The sequence below is a fragment of the Gavia stellata genome, chromosome 19 (assembly GCF_030936135.1).
Source record: "Gavia stellata isolate bGavSte3 chromosome 19, bGavSte3.hap2, whole genome shotgun sequence".
In the NCBI taxonomy this organism is placed as follows: domain Eukaryota; kingdom Metazoa; phylum Chordata; class Aves; order Gaviiformes; family Gaviidae; genus Gavia; species Gavia stellata.
Window position 1 is genome coordinate 9,456,740 of NC_082612.1, and position 21,530 is coordinate 9,478,269.

The following is a 21,530-nucleotide window of genomic DNA, read 5'->3' on the forward strand; positions in this document are numbered from 1 at the left end:
CAAGCCCTTGAACAAAAACTGAGTGACCTTGAAGAGAGCTGCACTACTCTGCAACCTCAGTCTTGAATTCTGCTGCTGTAGTCACACATCTTTGGCACTGAGGGGGTGACTGTACTTCACTGTCAGTTGTCCTAAGTTTCAGTCAGTACATGACTGAGCTAGCTTTGGTCCAGTAGGCTTTAAGATCATGAATATCTTAATGGCTTCACCACAGCAATGTAATGAGTAGCATTCTTAAGTATTGGCTTCCTAAAACCCATCTACACATTAATTTGTCTAGTAGACTTCCTGATACTGGGTGGAAGAGCTCAAACAGTGAAAATCTCCAGCATAAGCTCTCCAATAGCTAAAAGGTCATCTGTAAGAACAAAGTCTTCTGCTCGTGGTCATCAGATGATTATTACTATGTTACAAATGCTTGAGGCAATTCTTATGCACAAAGGCTGGAATAACTCTACAGTAAGCTTAAAAGCAGATATGGTTAACACAAGCAATTGCAGTAAGGTTTTTTTTACTAGAATAGGGGTTGGTTTTTTTGCTGTGCATCTGCTCTGTCTCTAGATCCCTGGTGAAGAGGAATGCTACCCAGAGACTGCTGATAGCAGCTGGTTGCTGATGTACATGTGAAGAATCCCATTTGGAAGTGCAAAACTGTTCTTTCCACAGTGAGCTTCACATTAGCATGTGAACATACGACTGTTTTCTGTTACAAAGAGGAAATCTTAGCGGGACATAGGTTTAAGGTTCTCAAGTACTTTTATAAGCTATGCACAACTCGAAGATGAGGTTTTGTTTATCAGACTCAACAAGTGAGTTACCCTGTGGCTACCCGGACAGCACCAGAATGAGTATCTTGTAGCACAAAATAACAAGTTTTGTTAGGGAACCAAGAGTAGTACACTACTCTGTGTCTTGTATATTTTAAAAGCAGATGTTTGTTGCTAACATCTTACTTGAGACGTTCTGTTGAGGGCAAGATATATTTCTCATGTTTGAAAATGTTCCCTCCATTCCCCAAAAACAAAGGAAGCAACACTATCCGTGTAAAGGCAGAGTTTTGTTTTAAAACAAAAAAGTTAATCATAGTCTACACCTTCAGGTAAAAGTTTAGTTACAAAACAGCGTAAATACTTTATTTTACCAGTTAACATCTTCCCTTTGAAGAGGACTGATTCTCTCCTGTCTTGAGCATTAATGCTCAAGAAATGGCTTTAAAATTAATTTGCTTTACTAAACTAAGTTGCTAACTAGCTGTTTTACAATTGATTCATGGCTTTGTTTCCACATCTTTTATTACAGTAGTTTAAACCTCAGGATTTTCTTTGAACTTCGTTCAGATGTAACATAAACAGATTTTTAACAATCCCTTTAAGTTTAACTTCTATATTCTTTCTTTAAATTGACAAAGGTGCTACATGATAAAATAACCCAGTACAGCTGCCTGCCTTGTTTGGTCTGAATTTGAATGTAGAATGAAGAATCCTCTCCCTTCTTTGCTTCTGGCAGTGTCCTCCTTTCACTGTTTAACTACTGCCTTTGGGGCATGCTTGTAAAACTTATCGTAGGCAGTTGGATCCCGAGTCCTCGAAGGCATCTGGGTGAAACACCTACTGCCACTCAGGAGACAGGGTGGCAGGATGAGAGGGAAGCTGCCTTTGTCTCTCGGTGGGGTATGGCATCACTGGAGGGGAGCCAGAGTTCCTGCGGTGCTACTTGTGAAACATACAGGCCTGCAACTCTAGCGTTCTGTATGCACTGCGGGCAGCCAGAGGGTACCGCTGCTGTGGTGTGCCCTATGAAGTTTTTGGTTCTTCCACTTAAAAGGGAAGGCTGTTAATCTAGAGCATCCAATCTGTCTTGATAAGATTCCTTTGAAATTATTTAATACTTTTTGAAACATCTCGGTGCACTGAACTCCAACCTCTGCTATAGATTCTTCCTGGTACTGTTTTCAAATACTCCGTATTTAAGTGGGGGGTTTCCCTGTAAGGATTATGTTTTAAGTGTAATTTCAGGAAATGGGCAAGGAGTTGGGCGGAGTCTTTTCTTCCTAAGTATTTTTTGATACTAGTGTGAGAACTTTACAGCCTTAACAAACCTTGGAATCTTTACACTTCTCAATGCTCTGGTTATCCATGCCTCTTGCTTAATGGACACTAGCTTTCAAAAACATGAAACCATTTTACAAATACTCTGCATTTTCTGGTTCAAAGCACTTAGCTGCTGTAGGAAAAGAAGCTAAACTCAATTCTCATTGATGAGTGTCTTCATGAACCTTGTTCCTCAAAATAGGGCTTTCATTACCACACTGTAATACTTCAGTATGCTGACCTCTGTGAGCCCTTCTAAACTGAAGCCCAGATGCCCAGGCTTCAGTTATGGGTCAGTATAGTGTCCACATGCTCTAAGGATATTTACATTAGCTACCACTAGCTGTGAGTTTTCTTTAACTGGATGGGAGACTATTCCATTGCTTCTTACGCATTTTTTTGTTAGGCTAAGTTTTCTAGCCTTTCGGGCACTGGAAGTCAGAAGCTCTCTGTCAAAAAAGAGGTAGTAAAAAACCATGTTGCTTAACAAAAGGCAGTTAATGCCTCGCAAATTTTCATTCCAACTCCCAAGATAACATTTGGAGTATAAATACAAACTCTTAGCATGCTAGAGAACGCAGTAGCTGACTTAGCTGAATTCTTAATTCTTCACAGTTGAAATTTGAAGACTTCAACCACTTATTACACATGTAAGTAACAGTGAAAACAGCTAACTGTGACTTGCTAGCACTGCAGACTACTAAACCAGCCATGTGCTCATGTGACTTACCTGATACAGTTATTAAAACCTGTTTTCCATCTTCCTGATCAGAAGGAAATACATCAAGTAATGAAAAGCAGGAATCACTGCAACGTCATCTATGAAGAATCGTTTTAAACAAAAATGCAATTAAGAGCTATACCCACTGGCCACCTCTACAAAGTGCTGAAATGGTTTATTAAATTTATGAAAAAAGGTGGTAGTCCCTGAATGTTGCATAGTTGGAAAAGTTCGTTTACATAGTCTATAAACATATCTCCACAGGATGGGGGGGAGGGAAGAGCTGGGAATGTTAGAATTTAAAGCAGTGTTTTAAGTATGCAAAATGTTTAAAATGTATGTAAAGGGGATTCTTATTAGTGACAGATCACGTGCAAATCTACAATACTTCAATTTATTTTTGAATGGCAATATAGATTGTCAAGGTTGTGTATAATTATAATAAATATACAAACTGCTACTTGAACCATAAATGACCACCCAAGACCTCATTTTTACATCAACGTTCTTAAAAGAGTCTTTGATGTCATGGGTTGATACAATGTCTGTTTGTCTGAAAGACCACAGGTAAGAAAGGCATTTTTGGTGGCTCACCCTGCCCCGCCTGCTCAGTCTTCTCTGTCCCAGTCAGCTGCAGACTCTCTGCTGCTGACCAGCCCCACCAGATGAGTTACCTGTGGGCACTGTGACTCTTCGCTCCGCCCGCTGCAGCCCAAACATTGTACTGCTTTGCCTTTGGGGAACTGTAGTCATTTTCACACCCTCAGTCACATTTGTGCATTTGGGTGAGCACAGACTGCCAAATTTCAAGTAATTAATCTCTGACGAATTATTTACTGCAACATACAAACAAGTTCCAAGTAGTTTTCCTGCATCTTGAACAAGAAGTTGATGGCTTTGGGCATTGCTGGTTCTCTGAGAAGATCCCGAAGCACAGCAGTAAAGCAGCAGTCCATGAGCTTACTCCGGGGGTTCTTCCCCATCTTAACAGTGCAGTGGGAATCCCTCCATACTCCACCAGTACGCAATGACAGAATATCTGCATAACCTGTACAAATGTATCAAAACACAACATGACTCAACGTGTTTATATCCATCTTCCTCAATATCCTTTAAAAGCTTCACAAAGTCTGCATTTCTTCCAGGCTTTGCATACTTAGATCTCAAGAAATAATTAAAGTCTAATAAAATATTTCAATGATACCATTAATTTCACAGGCAAGGTTTGGGACTTAGGGATGGGGAAAGGTCCTTCCTATAAAAAAAGTATATATATACATGTATGTGTGTATACACATATATATGTGCAATGTAAAAATGTACAATCTAAAAATCAACTCCATGTGCTTAACAAAAGCCAGTAGAAGGGAAAATACTGCCCTTAACCTACTTTGCTATCTAAGCATGTCAGACTACGAAATCAGCTCGTTTACACTCCAGTATTTACCAGCTGTGCGAGGATGCTCACCATCAAGAAAAGCATTCCACTGTTACACTGCAAAAGAGGAAATCAACTCTTCTAGCAAAATTAGGTGAACGTGAAAAGAAGCTTAAGGTAGCCAGCTGAAACTCAAGGAATTCAAGATGTAGCCATGACATCACACTAATGGTATTTGCATCAAAATACTGAAATACATTGTGACCTAGAGTTCAAATTTCATCTGAGTAATAGCTTGTCTGGCATTGTAATATCCTGACACTATCTCAAGGGGCTACTCAGTGCAGTTTCAGGGAGAAAAGAGCTGCTTACAGAATAAAAACAATTTATTCCCAGAGATTGTGTGTGTCACAGAGCTTCTGAAACAAGAGTGTCCCGGTGATAGTTACCATGACTGCAAGTAAATATTATCCTTTACTTTCTCAGATTAACTGTCTTACCTTCCTTATTCCCCCTACAAATATAAGTCTGCTCTTCCTTTTATAAGAAGTTAATTGCATTTTCAATAGTGCTGAAGCACCTTCAATCGTGAAGAAGAAAACGACACTTTCTATAGCAAATACAACATTTAAAAACTACTAGCCAAGAGTATTTTACTTGCAGATTTCTCCAGAAAATGCCCTCTTCCTCAAATATTCAAGCAGACATAGCTGGTGGGAGACGAGTCAGCAGAGAAATGTACTGGTGGAGTATGGAGGGATTCCCACTGCACTGTTAAGATGGGGAAGAACCCCCGGAGTAAGCTCATGGACTGCTGCTTTACTGCTGTGCTTCGGGATCTTCTCAGAGAACCAACAATGCTTAAGCACACCATAGCCGAGGCAGTAAGGATGAAATGCAGTACCTGCTAGGGAGAGAGGGCACGCGGGCTAGGAGCACGCCTTAGCAGGATACGCCGCCTTCTGAGAATGACAGCAGGCTGGGTCACGCAGCTTTGTGAAAAGGGTACAACCTACATTCAATCCTCCTTAGTCCTTTCCTCTCTCCCAGCATCTTCCCTGAAGCAAGGGCTCTGATGGGCTGTGGGGAAGCTCACTGTTACCTCTACACTCCTAAAGCTATGAGCCCCTTACAATATACAACTCGGGATGAAACGTTTTTTCTGTAAGAACTGACAAAATAGTGGTGCGCAGAGACGTGGCTGCCTGACAGACTGTGGAGTCCACAGCAAAGGAAATAGTTTGTGAGGTTTCTTTTTTACTGCAGGTATCCATAATTCCCACAAATTATGAGAATCAAGGGTACCCTAATTCCTTCTACCCTAATCCTTGTTTCCCAAAGCTCCTCACCCCAGGCACCATGACATTCTCTACAGGAACAGCAAGGGAACTCCATCATTTCTCTTGCCCTGCACATAATCAGCTGGGCTGTACTTCCTCAGTAACAGCAGGAGTTTAAATTCAAGTAAAATCCACAATAAAAGTGCTAACCCATAAGTATCTGCACTGATTTGAAACTCCTCATCTGTGTTGTGAAGATGTTATTTTCACTTTGGTGTGAGGAATTCTTTTCACTGATGTAAGCAAGGTTTGTAAAGATTGTGCAATGAATTTAATGATAATTCTAGACCAAGCTAGGTCTTCGCAAGAAACAGTTCAATTACTGAGACCACCCTTTCTCACAGAATTTATTTAGACTTGCAAAAGTTTCCCCTATTGGAAACTATCACTTAGTGATCACAAGTGCTGTACAATCAAAAGAATCACAGAAAATGCCTCTGGAAAGAAATTTTAGAGGTTATCTAGTCCACCTAAGTGCATTAAGACAAAAATGAAAAAGGTGTATTTGTCCTAACAAACCTATGTTTTGCTTTTCTTGAAAATGACTGACTTCATAATCTGGGGAGATAATCTGTTATAGTGAGAATATATTTGCGGCTTCACAAAGAACACACACAAAAAAACCCCAACCAAAAGCTTTTAAAGATGTTTTCTTGCTAAATGGATTTTATAGCTATTGTAAGGGATGGAGCATTAGCTATTACTGTCAACAGTGAGAACTAGCTATACAGCCCCCAGCTCTGCTACAAATTTCCAGTCTATGAACAAGTCTCCTTTTTGGCAAGTCTATGTAGGCTGAGTTCTGCAGGGAAAATACTCAATATGCATATGCAAAACACTGAGCGCTGTTGGATCTTGAACTCATCTAGAATCTCTATTCTTTACTGTTGTGCAGTTAGAGAATAGAAATGCTTCATTTTCAAAAGATATGCAGATATGCATACAAGGCACTTGATTGCCATTAAGAAGTTCAATGAACAGGGAAGAAAGGGGAAACAGAACTCTAATGTAAATCACAGCTAATAATAATTGCTTTTGCAATTGCGTTTGCTCTACAGCAATGACACAAAGACCATTTCATAGTCAAAGCATCTATCACATGCTGATACCCACTGATGTACGGAGTTATAAAGAAGGTTGCAAACAAGTAAGTATAGCCAAGAGTGGGGTAGTCAAATCAGGAAGATACGACTTCCAAATACAGAAGACTAACATACTGAGAGGCTGACTGAGGAACATACACTGAACTTCCAAAGAAGACAGTAAAAAAGCTACTTTCACAGTGATTCATGTCCTGCTTAAGAACATGGCCCAATCTGGTACTATGTTCCATACAGCAACAAATGTGGCAGACCCAACCAAGGCATCAGCTAAATTAGCAAAACATACCAATGACCTAATTGCTTCCATAACAATATAGGCATGATGACAGCCTGGCTCTAGTGGTAAACCAGTGACTAATCTCGCACTTGGTATCTACAGAGACAGGACTCAACTATAGCACACAAAGTTACAAATACAGTAACATCATGAAGACATACAAAAGATAGGAGGGGTAAAAAGCTTATGCTGGCATAAATGGTGACATTCCACTGAGTAATATCACTGGACTACCAAATGCTGGCATTGTAGTCCAACATAGTTAGCAAAAACAGAATATCCACCTGGCTTTGACAGCATTTATATAAGCAACATAATATTCCTGTAACATAGACTTAGGGACATTGCTGCAAGGCCAGTAACTTGATAGGAGGGTTCAAAGTTGGAATGTCCATAAAAATGTATTAGTCATTGAAACAAAGCCTTATGACATACCAAGGATTTTACTCAAACCAGAATATATTTAATAACTAGTATTTCAGAAACAATAATTCTTTGCACAAACTATTTTTTCCTTCACTTATATTACAAATAACTCCCCTCCACCCACACTCCTCATCTAAGGATGAAACATGTTGTCTATTTTACAGATGAGGTAAACTGAATCACACGGCTGACAAGTTTGACTTGTTTCTTAAAGATACGGATTTAAATAAAAAATTCCTTCTCTGAAATAAGTGGATTTTCACCAGCACAGGAGTAGGGTAGGTGAGAAAAGAATTTTTTTCTTGCATTTTTTTTCTTGATCAGCATGGCAGTGCCAGGGTCAGTTAGAGGATGAAGTTTTCAGGTTTTTTTTCTGTCCTGAAACAGACGCTCCCTCTGGAGAACTCACCATCAGACAGACAAATGAGAATCACAGCCCTTTCCCGTGTGAGGCAAAACATCAAAAATTACACAGGTCTCAAGATACTTGTTCAACTCCCAGTCTCTCACAATTCAAACATTCTGACATCTAAATTCACCTATTTCCTCTGAGCATGCCTAAGAGAGAAATGTCATTCTCTTGAGCAGCCACATGCGGAATCTGAAGTGAAGAAAGTTCAGGAAAAAAAAAGCTTGGGCTACTGAAAGGAAAAACACAGACTGTACGGCACTGTAGCAATGCTATTGTCAGTCTTAAGCAATAAAGTATCATGGGCATAAACATGCCATGGAAAGTTCTCAAGGAAAACCAGTCTGGTCTCTTAATGGTAGGAGAGATTATCAGGGAGGAGAACTAAGGGCTCAATAATTAAAGCTAAGCATAGGCTTTTGTTTAAGAAAGGAGTTTCAAAGCTAAGCCTACATACTGCTTCACATACCTCCAAACTTCAGTCACATTGTAAAGATACCCCTGCCAGTTTTAAACTGCCTTGTTCAAGCTCTAGTGCAGCTGCATCAGCACGAAGCTCAACACAGGCATATTAATCCCAAAACACAGACCCAACCTCACACTCTAGTAAAGACTAGGCATGCATTGCTGTAAGAAAAGTGGCGCATATGTGAAGCCATTAGGTCAAAGTATTCCTGAGATTGGAACATGCAGGAAAAAAAACCCCAACCTGGCAGTATGTGAATTTTACTGGTGAAAAAACCATTATTCTTATTTTTCCTCCTATTCACTATGAGTAAGGCTGTTCACTATTGAGCTGGGAATGTCACAAAAGAAATGCAACTTCATGGTTTTTGAAAATTTTAAACCCCAACCTAGGAATCAAATTGAACCTTTGTACAAAGCAATACAACTGCTCTAATTTCAGTGGAACTACAGCTGCGTATGTTTAGAGCTGAAAACAGTCCACCACGGTTTCTGTCCTTGGAAAGCACTGTCCTATGATTACTTCAGGGGACTTGCATGGCTTAAGCAGGCACTTCAAATTTATTTTCAGTCAAGGTGATGGAAAATAACCACATTCATTTAGTTAGTGACCAGTTCTATTGCTAAAACTGACAGAAATCTTACTCTCTTTTTTGCTAAGCCCCTCTTATTTTAGAGGAAGCTGGGGATGTTACAGCTGGGCAAGCCTCTGCAGTTACATGAATGTCACAGGTTGTTTTGGATCCCAGGAATACAGCGATGGCCACCTCCTATCATTTATTCACTCAGAGACCTTCTATGCTTCGTGCGACAGAAGGTAATACTTGATGGCTCAGTGGATGATCATAAATGTTCATTGTACAAATAAATACACCTAATAATACTGTGCTGCATATGACAGGCACATATGTTTCCTCCTACAATTTAGTTAGCTTTACTGCTAGCACGAAGCATAAAGACAGGAGTAAATCCATTAATTCTCTTTTGACAGAAGAGCAAAATAAACAGTACATTCTACAAAGGCAGATTAACTCTTTTTTACCCATGATGTCTTAAAAGAATATCTGTATTCAGTAAGATGTATTTTTTTTAACTTTAAAAGACTGCTCAGATAGGAATGCTCCATTTTTTATCAAAAGCATTGCTTACTATGATCCTGTCTGCCTGCATGGAGGCATTAAAGTGCAGTTCAAAATCCAATTGTTTTCTATTCAGTGGTCTTTTTGCATTCTATAAAACAGATGCAAACTTCATCCGCTTGCAGTAAGCTCAGTGTACAGGTAAGTGCAAAGGTCTGAGTTCTGAAAACGTATATAAGGACAAATGCTAATTAGAAAAAGGATTAAAATATGACATAAGACAGTAGTTACTCTCATGACTGTTGCATAATTCTGTGTGGCTTGGAAACATCATTAACAAAGGAATTGTGCCTAAGGGAGCAGTCTGTGTTTGCAAATAAAACTAGCTGTCAATGCTAGCAGTTACACCCACTGCTGGCAATTGAATATTCAATAAGGAAGACCAAGGAAACCTCTAGTGAACATCTAAATAAACTAATATGTTAGGCAGTGTATCTGGAGGGGGGGAAATGATGCTGGCATTGGGCAAGGGTAAAAACAACAGACTAATGAATCCTCAGATACCAAACCACACTGAGCATATGCTTCAGCCAACATGTGTATCTGTGAAGTTGCACCTCCAGTGTACCAAGTCACTCAGCTGTCAAGAGAAGACGTGAAGAAACACAAGGCGAAAAGGTTTACAGAACTGAAGACAAACAGCTAAAATTCCACCTGGGTATGAAGTGGAGGCTAGTGTCACCTTTGGATATTGGGACACTCAAGACAGAAAGAGAAAGAAATTGTAGACTGAAGCCTTTACATGAATAAAATGCATTTGCAATAAATTGATGCTGCAGTATTCCTCTCAAGGCATTTTGGCAGGCTGAATTAAGTATAAATAAAGTCTGAGGTGGAATGCCCCTTGCATAACCCAAAAATGAAAGAGTTTTTTGGTTTGGTTTGGTTTTGGGTTTTTTTCCCCAGATGATCTTCTGTGTCATAGGAGAACACTAAATTTTTTGGACAGTTTATAACTTAGGAAACAAAATAAATGTACAGACGCTGAAGGCATGGATAATAACCATAAGGAATAGGTGATGTGCTCCTAATTCAGCACAGTCAGACCCAAACCTTTTAATGAGATTTGCTCCAAACTTCAGAATAATCAAGATATAGAGGGTTTGTTCTCACAAATTTTGGCATGGTGCCTTTTAAGATGAAGCATGTAAGTGACAAGACCTTTTTATGCTCATCTGTAAGATGTACTTATTGCAATTATTATATTACTATGTTTAACATAAGAAGCACAATGTGAAGACTGCAGACCACTGTAAACAGCAAACATCCAGCAAGTACGTTCCAAAATTAATGATCAAACTGTTGAAATGCCAGACTGAAACAAGTACCCAGTAATGAATTGTTACTGACAGAAACTTTGGCTTTTCACCACTCAAGTTTCCATCAGACAGATGTTTCTAAGTAACAACAGCAAGGTTTCTCATCTCTGAAAGCAAAGCTCAGTTCTCTTACTCAAAGGTTAACCCTGAAAGCACTTGTGTGGGTGGGCAGCGAAACAAATAAAATTTTCATTTGATAAAATTTTATATTCTTTGTAGAAAAACATAATTCTATTTAGTGAAAGAGAGAGAGACATCCAAGCCTCCATGATCACGTACTTTCCCTTGAATAAAATAAATGAATAAAAAATACACAATTGCAAACATAAGCTGGATTTGATTCAATTTTATGTTTTGGGTAAATCAGTCCTTCCCTGCCCAATTTGTCTAGCACTGCCATCCAGAATGAAGAATACGGGAGAAAACTGCCTGGGTGGAGTCACTGAGACAGTAACTGGAAGGGGCTCTTCCTTTGCAGGGCAGTCATGATAAATAGGAAAACAAAATAATGCATTTCAGTGGTGTTAGGCCAGGAAATACCCCACTAAAGTTTTGTGACTGTATAATTACAAACTTCAGTTTTTAAAAATAAGTTGTTCTTCTTCTTGACAGTTGTTGAACTTGGTTTCCAGTGAAGAGGTCTCACAGAATTGCATTTACTTTATCATGTTGCTAACGCACACAGGCAGACTTGCAGGACAAGCCCTGGTTCTTGGATTGCTTTGCTTGCCCTTCTTTGCTTCAACAGCTTGCAATGCTGCTGGAATACACTCCCTGCACAAGCATGCTGCCGATGAGCTCACTCCCTGGCAGGTCACAGCAATCTCTTGTGCATATGCCTGTGAAGCTAAGGCATAATTTATTCTAATATTTAGAATATAAAGTTAACACATCAAAGCAGATCCAGATAGAGATCCTTTCAACACCTTCCTGTGCCACACCTTAATTGTCTTAAGAGAGTGAATGATGCATTATGTGGTTTATTTCCTTTCCTTCTTCCCTTCACCTGAGCTAAACATGTTATTTCTAGCATTCTTGCATATTAAAGCAGTCATAAGTGAGAGAAGTTATGCAAACTTTAAAAAATTAAATCTGAAATAATGAAGAACTCATCAAACTTTGCCATGTTGTTTAAATGAGTTTTCTTCAAAAGCACAGCCATCTTCCCAGTTCTTCAGGGGATGAGGGAGGATGCAACTGAGTCATTCTCCAAACCATTTGTGCCTTCTTGGTAAGAGAATACTACTTAGTAAAATACTGTTAATAGCCAGCAAACCTCCACTAAATGCAAGGTGTCGGCTTGACCATCTCTGTATTACACCAGAAAAGCTACAGACTTTTAAAGTAGTCTTATTCTGTAACACTTGGCAATAAATAAATAAATACAGTAATAGGAACAGTTTCAACAGAGTACCACTCACTACTGTAGTGCACAATGTTTCTGTGAAAAAAAGAGATCTCCTACAGTTTCTAACTGTTGTACTGATACATTCTTCTTAGTCTGGAAAGTAAGACATCATAAACCAAAATCGACCTGTATATATTCATGCAAAATTGGACAGTTTTTAGGTTAACTCAAATCACAACCCAGATTAAAAAAAGAAAAAGTGCTTAGGCAAATTGTAAGCAGTGTATTTGTCTCACTGGGAAATATCTGTCCAAAGGACTGCATGGTTTTAGTTTATTATTAAAATGAAAATGAGCATCTGTTTTGGCTCTAGACTTAAAGCGGGACAAAATAAAGAACAAAGATTGGCACTTTTGTGAAGCAATAAAATGGGAGGGGAAAAAATAATCAGAGGTTATTACCGAAATGACTCCACCTCTCCATTCTTTCAAATAAAGAGATTATTGATGAGATTATCCAAGCTGCTGAAATTTGGGGAAGCCTCAGACAACGACTAAAAATTTCATATCGTAATAATATTTTTAAAGGGCTAATGGAAAGACGTGAGATATGGATGGATTAACCTGACATCAGTGCAGACCAAAGTAGAAGATGTGAAAGAGTTAAAGGCTATTAGCACCACAAATACAGTCACACAATGTCACAGAAAAGGCACCAAACACAGCAGGTGTACTCCTTGACTCAGTCAGAAGTCCTATTACAAACCAAACACATCATATCCTTAAGCTTTTGAAAAGCATTGGACCTAATACCACCTGAAATTTTTGTTAAAACAGGATGACAGTAGCTATTTTTATTTTAGCAGAAAAGAAACACAAAGCTAAACGGCTTGAAGCCAAAGTTAGGTAAAGTCACTCTAGAATAAATGCATCCATTTAAGGTGGGGGTAATTAACCACTGAGACAACCTAGCTAAAGGCAAGACAGAGTCATTGTCATTTGACATGTTTAATATGGAAATGCGATCCCTGGATATGGAATTGCAGACGTGTGGGCCTCTCAGGCAAACACACTACCAACACTCTTCCTTCTCTTCTGTGTAAAAAAACAATGTAGTTCGAGTATGTCTGCTCATGGCAGCTGCAGCAGAGGAATATGGAGAGATTTCTTTCTTTCTTTCTTGATTTGAGCATATTTTACAGTAACATATGTCTAGCAAAAGGCTGGTATAAACTTTGGATCCCAAAAGACAAATATAATTTAATAATTAATGCAGAAATTCTAACCCAATTAATTTTGGTGTTGAGTCTGTACGACATGTTGATGTAAGAACTACTATAAATAAAATAGGGTCAGATAATGAGGGCATTCCACACTGGGATCCAGACAGTCCACTGGGGTAGGGTAAAAAGTCCCCAAGAGAGAGAATCAGATTTATATAAGGCTAAAGTGGTTTTGTATGATTAGACGGAGAAATACTACAGAGTATAGTGTCAGCAGGAGAAAACGATTCAACAGATCACAGGAAACTGAAGCTCAGTCAAAGTCTTTGCTATATATACACTGAGCCAGAGAGGGGTGACACTACTTGAAATTTGCACTGGCAACCAGCGAAACCACAATAAAAAACCTGTTTATAGAAAATAATCACAGAACTATTGCTCATGTCTCAGTTCAGCAAAAATACAATTCTTTGATACGAAGATTTTGGAACCCAAGTACGGAGAAGAATTGTTTTTCATCAAAGGTGTAAAATATTGAAAATTGAAAAGACCATCAATGGCCCTGTTACAAACGCATGAGGGATGCAAGAATGAGGTTTAATGATAACATAGAATTAGAAGTCATCATAAAAACAGAGGGCTGGGTATCATAGATGATAAATCAGATGACCCTCAGAATTTCAGTAACAGAGATGAAATTAAATCCAGTAATACACAGTGAAGGATCATGCATTTGTGGATTAATCAAAAATACTTACACTATTAGAAGACATTTCTAAATCTGAAGAATGACAATGAAGGAAGGATTTGAATGCAATAGCTGATCTCACGAAGACTATAAACTGTCAGTATAACAGGACTGAAAAAGCAAAATGTGATCTTCTGAAGTATCAAGAAAATTATTTCTAGTAAAAGGTTAGTATTACTGTTAATTTAATACCAGCAACAGCCCTAACAACTCGTGTTGAGAAAAAGATGAATTCACTATATAGGAAATGCAGAGAAAAGCTACAGATTGATGTGGGGAACAGAGAACATATCACATGACAGGAGAGTAGAAAAGCTTGGCTTGTTTATAGTGATAAAATAAAGACTTGAGGAGGTCATGAACATTGTTTATAAGGATGCTATTAGAGAAATGGACACTAACGCCATGTACACTAGTAAACTAGACAGTTCCAAAGCATTCGCTTGACCATTGCCCTGCTGCTTAACTACCTGAGTAGTGTAAACACAGTTAATAAAAATCAGTGAATGGGAAGCATCGTTCTCATTTAACAACTTTCATGATGCTCAAATTACAAAGGCACATGTGAAGCAGCCTTAATACTAGTTTGCTTAGCTAAAGAAATCAAGTCTTGGCAACAGTATTGCAAGGGTGGCGACAGGAAGGGGCAGAGGCGAGGCATATATTCTTGAAGCCATTGGTTGCGTTATTTAAACTTTTCCTTCCCCTCATCAAGCAAGAAAGAAACCTTCGAAATATCACAACTTAGTTTTTTAGAAACTCTCCAACCACCCCTTGCTTTCAGTTTCTTTGACAAAAATGACCCATTGTGATTAAGGTTTAGTGCGATATGATTTGCTGAAGCAATTTGCTGTATAAAACAATGAGCCAAATTCAACTTGGAAATAACACCGGGGACGAATGTCACAAAAGAAAAAAAGACAGTGAGAATTAATGTTTTACTTGAGTGTCATTGAAGGATAAAAGCATAAAACCAGGTGGATTTTTTTGTTTAGTCTTAATTGTCAAATAAAAGCCACAGCTGATGGATCATTACATGCTCACAACTCATCATTTACTCAGGATACACCAACAATATTTTTGAAAAGACTCAACTTTTGTTGCCTACACTGGCACTACATTACCAGATACATCTGAGAATGCTTTCCTGCATCTGTCAAAAGCAGCAATAAGAAATAAATATAGGCATGTGTTAAATACGTGAAACTACTAGTGTCATGACCCTTGCTACCAAGACGCAAGCAAAGCTGTAGAACAACCAACGATCACAGATTATCATTTGTACATTGTAACTTTATGCCCTGTGGTCAAACACTCGCTGAGCGTGTTCCCAGTGTTGGTGTGTAAACATGTTTATTTTGTAAACACATATTCTTGCCTATGTGAACCCCACAGGTGTATCCATATATTCTTTAATACAGCTTTACAAATGCACTGTCTGCTTCCAGACTTTACAAGTAGTTGTTTCTTATTTAAAAGGCTTGTTAAAATTAACAGTTACAACCAGAAATCCAAGAGCTTTTTTTTAATCAAGAAAATTAAAATTAAAAAGGACTGCTAAAATAAAAAGTAAAAATATACCAGGCACGGCATGCCAAGCACCCTTTATCACCCAAGCTTTCTACTAGCTTTTCTGACTCAGTGAAAATGTAAATTGAGGTAAATTCTGCCCTTTTTAGTGAGAACAAATCAAGTATCAGGAGATGTTCTGAACAAGCAAGCTAGTTAAAGACCTGAGCTCTACCTGCATGGATATTTCTGCAACCCACTGACACTGCACCTCTACCATTTTGTTCAAGGACAAAGTTGATTTGCATCATTTATGATACACATAGATAGATTTCGATAGCAAAGACAATTATTTGTGCTCATAAAATTAGCCAGTGCAGCCAAGAGACATCAGATTTAAAATAATCATTTCCACTGCCTGACGCTATATCTAAGACACAATGCACCAACACATATGCAGTGCTCTGAACATGGGCTAAACCATCACCACTGCTGCAAGCTACAGCACTCTTGACAGTTCTTGTTCACCTTCCACTCAAAAATCTGTTGTCGCTCCCTTACTCTCCAGCGGAAGGCTGGAAGAGCTGCATCAGCTTCAGAAGGTTACAGTGACACCTGAATGAAGTGGAATGGCAGGAAGGGAGGATGACCTCCCCTCTTTCTCCCAATTTCTGTGTTCTGCATACTCTAGTTTTGCTTTTCATCATGCTTCTTACTCAGTTCCTCTTTACTCTGGCTGCTAATCAGACTTCTCCACTGATGAAGGACCTGCAAAATTGTCACATTTTTTTCATGCAATAAAGTTGACAGAAGGCCTGCATGCCCTGTTTAAAGGGAGTCCTATCACTGTCTTAAAACTATTTTAAGAAGACTTTAAGCTAGCATTTCTTTCAACACTTAACCATGGAGACCAAGATTAGGTATCTATTCACTCTGATAACAGGAGTTAGCAAGGGATTTATTACATCGCTAGTTCGTCTCACAAGCTCTGCTTACAGCAGATGCCGACCCGTGTAGTCATAAATTCAACCCAACAACAGAATAGTGATTCAACTTTCTTTTTAATGAGACAGAGGGAAGTGTCACCTCACTGGCACATTGCTGGCTTGACAATTACTTGGAGGAGCAGTTACCCAGTTGCTGAAAGTCCAAAGACTCTCTGGCTCCCTTTTTAATGGGGACTATGCGACATGAAAGAAAAACTAAAGTCAAACTAAACAATGACATCTACCTCCCAATCTTATGCAAGAAACATGATCATCTTCAGAAGTCTTTCTATTTATAACCTCCTAACTACCACGCAACCCCAAATATGCTACACGCTATGCGACAGAACTTCAGAGAAACCAGGCCCTGTGCCCTAAAGCACGTACACTTTTCCAACTGCAGTGGCTAATACAAAAAGGTATTACCTCTACCTACAATTTTTGTCTTCTGCATAGTCATGCAGCATATTTTGTATGCTGTTAGCTATTTAGTTTGCCCCCAACATCAATATGTATCAGTCATACTTTTGGCACATGAATTCACTCACACAACTTTTCTTATCAGTGTTCAGGTTAAAAATCTAGGCTTGAAACGAAATTGAAAGTCTTATGTTTGCTAATCTTTCACCCTAATTACTCAAACCAGTGATGACTGTTAATGTTGCACAGCTCCACAAACCAGATCTATTTAATCAGTCACTCAGCTTCTGTTTTACATTTAAGGATTCTCAACAGTTGACACATACACTTAGTCACAATCCATTTTTCATCCATTAAGGAGTGGATGATTGTATGTAACTTCCCAAGATCCTCCTTCTCTGAAGGAGAAAGTGCAGCCTGATTACAAGCCACCTCTGTATTTTATTCCAACAATGAAAGTTGGCAGGCAGTGGGGGAACTGTTTAAGTGTATAGGCACAAGCTGCAAACACTGGAGAAGGTGAAGTACTAAATTGGTGCACCTCCTTGCATCCTGGATGCTAGCCTGCCCTAGCCAGAGTAACTGTTAGGGAGCATTCCCCTGGTACAGAAGCAGCCAACAATCTGTTTATAAGGTGGAGTGCTTCAGAGGGCAAACTAATCAAAAAACAAACAAAAAATCTTTTTCCCAGCCAAAACCAATTCCCTTATCTGGTTCACTGTAGCCACATGAACAGTCCTGCCACACAACAGAGGAAGAAACAGAGAGTGGAAACAAATAGTCACATCTGCTTCAGCCAGCTTAAAAAGTACTGCATCTGAATGTCAAGCAAGAAATCAACAAACAACTGAACTACCAGTTGAAAAATAAGAAATGGAAAAGCAAATATCTTCTCCAAAATTGGGAAAAATTTATTCTGTGCAAGTGACCTGCACCAGTTCACTACACTGGTTGAGTCTAAATATTGTTGAGGGCATACTTGCCCAAAGATAAGTTTCATTTTTAATACACTAGCTAGGAATAGAAAAGCACATGAGAATGTAAACAAACAGGTCAGGTAATGGAGCTTGAAGATGTTCCCTCACATTCTAAATTCACCTTAACTACAGAAACAAAATTCATCAATGAAGTCTGGCATCAGGAGAAGGCAGCTAGCCCACAGAAACAAATTTGTTACAACAATGTTGCTGTGTTTCACATTAGATATGAAATGCTGTTGACCAGGTCTAATTGCTACTTTGGCATAATAAACAAAAGCGAAATGAAGGAGCCAAAGGACACAGGCAATGTGAGAAACTCTCCCTCTACATAGCTAGAGGACTTTATTTTATCATATATTCTACATAAAACACAACACAAAAAGGTCACTCAGTAGTTTTAAAGTCACATACAGAAACAGCAGACTTACCAGCCAACTCTACAGTGTAATGCAAGGGAAAGAATATAGGGTGCTCTTCCTCACTTAACCTCATCTCACTGCTTTCTATCTACTGGTGGAATTCCACAGCAACATCAGCCCATCCAAGAGAGAGCTGCTGCTGTCCCACCCTCCCTCTTGCTCCCATTCTAGAGTCCTGCCCCTTCCAGTGCACCGGCACTACCGCTGGCACAATCACACACTGACCTAATACAGGGCACTGAGCAAAACCTAACCCTGCTAAAAGAGAACCCATTTTTAGCTGTGTCAGCTTCTCAAAATGGCTTGCTACTCGGCTGAAAAATCGTCACAGCCAGCACATGAGAGAAGACAGATGAGACAATGGCAGCCCTGAGTAAACTCAATCCAAGCTAACGGGGACCAGCAGCCTTAGAAAGGATGGGTTTGTCATTAAGATGTAGGTTTGGAGGTCTGCCAACAGGCATATCACTCAGGGCTCTGCCCAATAATGCGTTAGTACCTCATGTTAAAGGAAGATTTATGTCAAGAAGAGCATGCTAAGCACAGGTGATGGAATGAGGTTCACTCCTGATTTTCTTCACTCATGTTTTTTTAAAACTCCAACTCACAGTTGAGAAGTTATTTCAGCAGGAAAATAGTTGGAAATAGAATTTTTGGAAAATAAAACAATGTAGCTAGGAATTAAACCCACAAATGGATTAAACCAGCTGCTCTGCCTTTGCCTCTCAGTTCTGCCGGTACTTAACACTCATCACACCTTCTTGCAGTAGAAGACAATTCAAAGAAAAGCTGCACTATATTCTAACAATCATTACAACAATAACCACCACTGTCAAATTGGTGTAATTCCTATCAGTGGAACAGACTAACAGAAGTGGGAGTTGCAATACCTTTGAAAAAGGTTAAAGACCCAAGAGGAATTTGTCTGCAAAAGCATGGCTTGCAGCTGAAAGCAGCACTGAGAGATCAGAAGCGCGACTGAGAACAAGGGTGCTGGTAGAACAGTTGTGGAATGACTGAACAGTCCCAGATCCATTTAAAGCATTTTAAGTCAAAGTAAATGAAACCAAAACATGAGCAGAACCTCACAGCAAGGAAAACAAGCAAATTGAAATAATGAAATGATATATGACAGGTCTGCCCTCCCTTTTGTGCCATTCCTTTTCCAAATAAACGGTTCAAAAAAAATTTGACTACTCCTCTATAGCTTAGATTCTACTCCATTAAAGGCAATGTAAAATCTTCCTGGCTCTACTTTCAAAACCACTTGACTTTGATAATTTTCTAACTAAACTGTAACCCAGCAAGAATGTTAACTTTGTCTATGCAAATGAAGATGTGTAATGAGCAGAGAGGAACATTTTGTCATACATATAAGAAACAAACATGTTGTTATTCCAGTTATATATATAATAAAAACGAAGGCCAGAAAAAAATAAGGTCTTTGGAGGGATGATGCTACAGACAATTAAAGGAAAGGGATATGCCTCTTAAAGGACATCATAAAAAGCTGTCAAAACCTACTGCTTTAAGGGAAGGAGTCACTTATTAATGACAGCTCCCCCTTCTGTTCCAATCGACTTTAACCATCTTTCAGAGCATACGCATACTTTCCATTAGTAAGAAAATGGTATATCTGCTAAGAAAGGACAATCTATATTATGCCCCATGTCCCTTAATATATGCAGGTCAAATTACCATGCTCACATTTTATAAGAGAAATATGACGTGATGACGAACATCACAAACCATAATCCATTCCCAGAAGCACTACTTCTTCTATTAAAAGGATTTTCAATTACAGCACTTTAGTAGTGTTTCAATACAAATACTTCCTCTTTGTCCTAATCAATGTTCATATGTAAGTCTGCATTCAAAAACTTCTATATTTCATATGAAACAGTAGAGAAAAAAACCAAGAAGTAGGTATTAGACACAAAGAATCACCACTCTCAGCTCAGTGCTCCATAGTGCACTTGGTGATAAAATAAGTTACCATCTTGCACTGTGTTTATTTTGAAGCTATGCTAGTATCCCTAGTATGTTACTTGGTTTGGCACTACAGCCCCAAAATCAGAGGACCCTACAATGGGTTCCTCAAGCAGAAAAGTTAATTCAATCCAGGCCTTGCAGTTGCTCAGCATGTGCTCCAGTAGTCTACTACACACAATACCACCTGATGGTGACAAAACCTCACTGGCCTAAGGTTTTTCAGGTATTTGGAGAAAAAATACAGCAATGTACCTTCAAGAAAAGATTGGGAACTGGGGATTTAAAGCTTCAGCTTGCACCTCTTCCTTCAGTGGACTGAACACCTGGAAGAGAGGGATTTGGGGCAAACCCCAATTGACAGCTTTTCCTCTCAGCTAGCTCTGGGTATGCTTCCTGTACAGCTGCAGGTTCCTCAGGGTGCCAGGTGGCAGCAGCTGCTGCTCCCCATGGGTACCCTATGGAAGAAGGCTAGGCACCCAGCCCAGGCCACACTGGTAGTTTTGCACCTAAACCCATTGCTGTTTCTAGCCTATACATCTGAGACAAACACCCTGCGTCTCCATTATCAGACACTGTATCAGAGAAGCCAAGATGGAAGAACTACTTTGTGCTTAGTATGTAAGGCAGTAAGCCGAAGGGAAGCCCTTAAACTTTGTGAGAGTTCATCCCAGAATTTACCCTAGCTATTTAAAAACAACAACCAAGGAATAGCAAAACCTCTCTATTGAGTGCAAGGGAGATACCCACGTGAGGGTAGCACTGTTCCTTTTATTAGGAGAGTTCACGTTCATTCACGATCAACCAGGGGCTGACCCTGCCAGCTGGGTTCAGCCAATCTTCCAGGCCTGAGGGCTTTCACCAAGACGCCCGAGCGAGCATAACAACAACAGGGAGCCCGGCCTCCCTCAAGCCACAAGCAGCCTGAAGGCTCTCTTTCCTCTGAGGATAGATACCTGGAACTGCGCAGGGCTGTCAGAAGTGGTTATTTTGCAGCGAGCGGGCCGAAGTAACACACCGACCCGACGAGGCGCACCAGCCCGCCCAAACGCCTCCGCCCCTGCCAGGCCCCCAACCACGCATGCGCCGTAACGGCTGCCGGCGACACGGGCACGCGACGTGCTGCGCATGCGCAGTATTCCCCAGCCCGACCGTGAGCAGCACGGGCGCCTCTGCGTGACGCGATTGCGTCAGACGCAGCCTCGACCTGGGGCGGGGCGGGGCGGGGCGGGGAGGTAACGG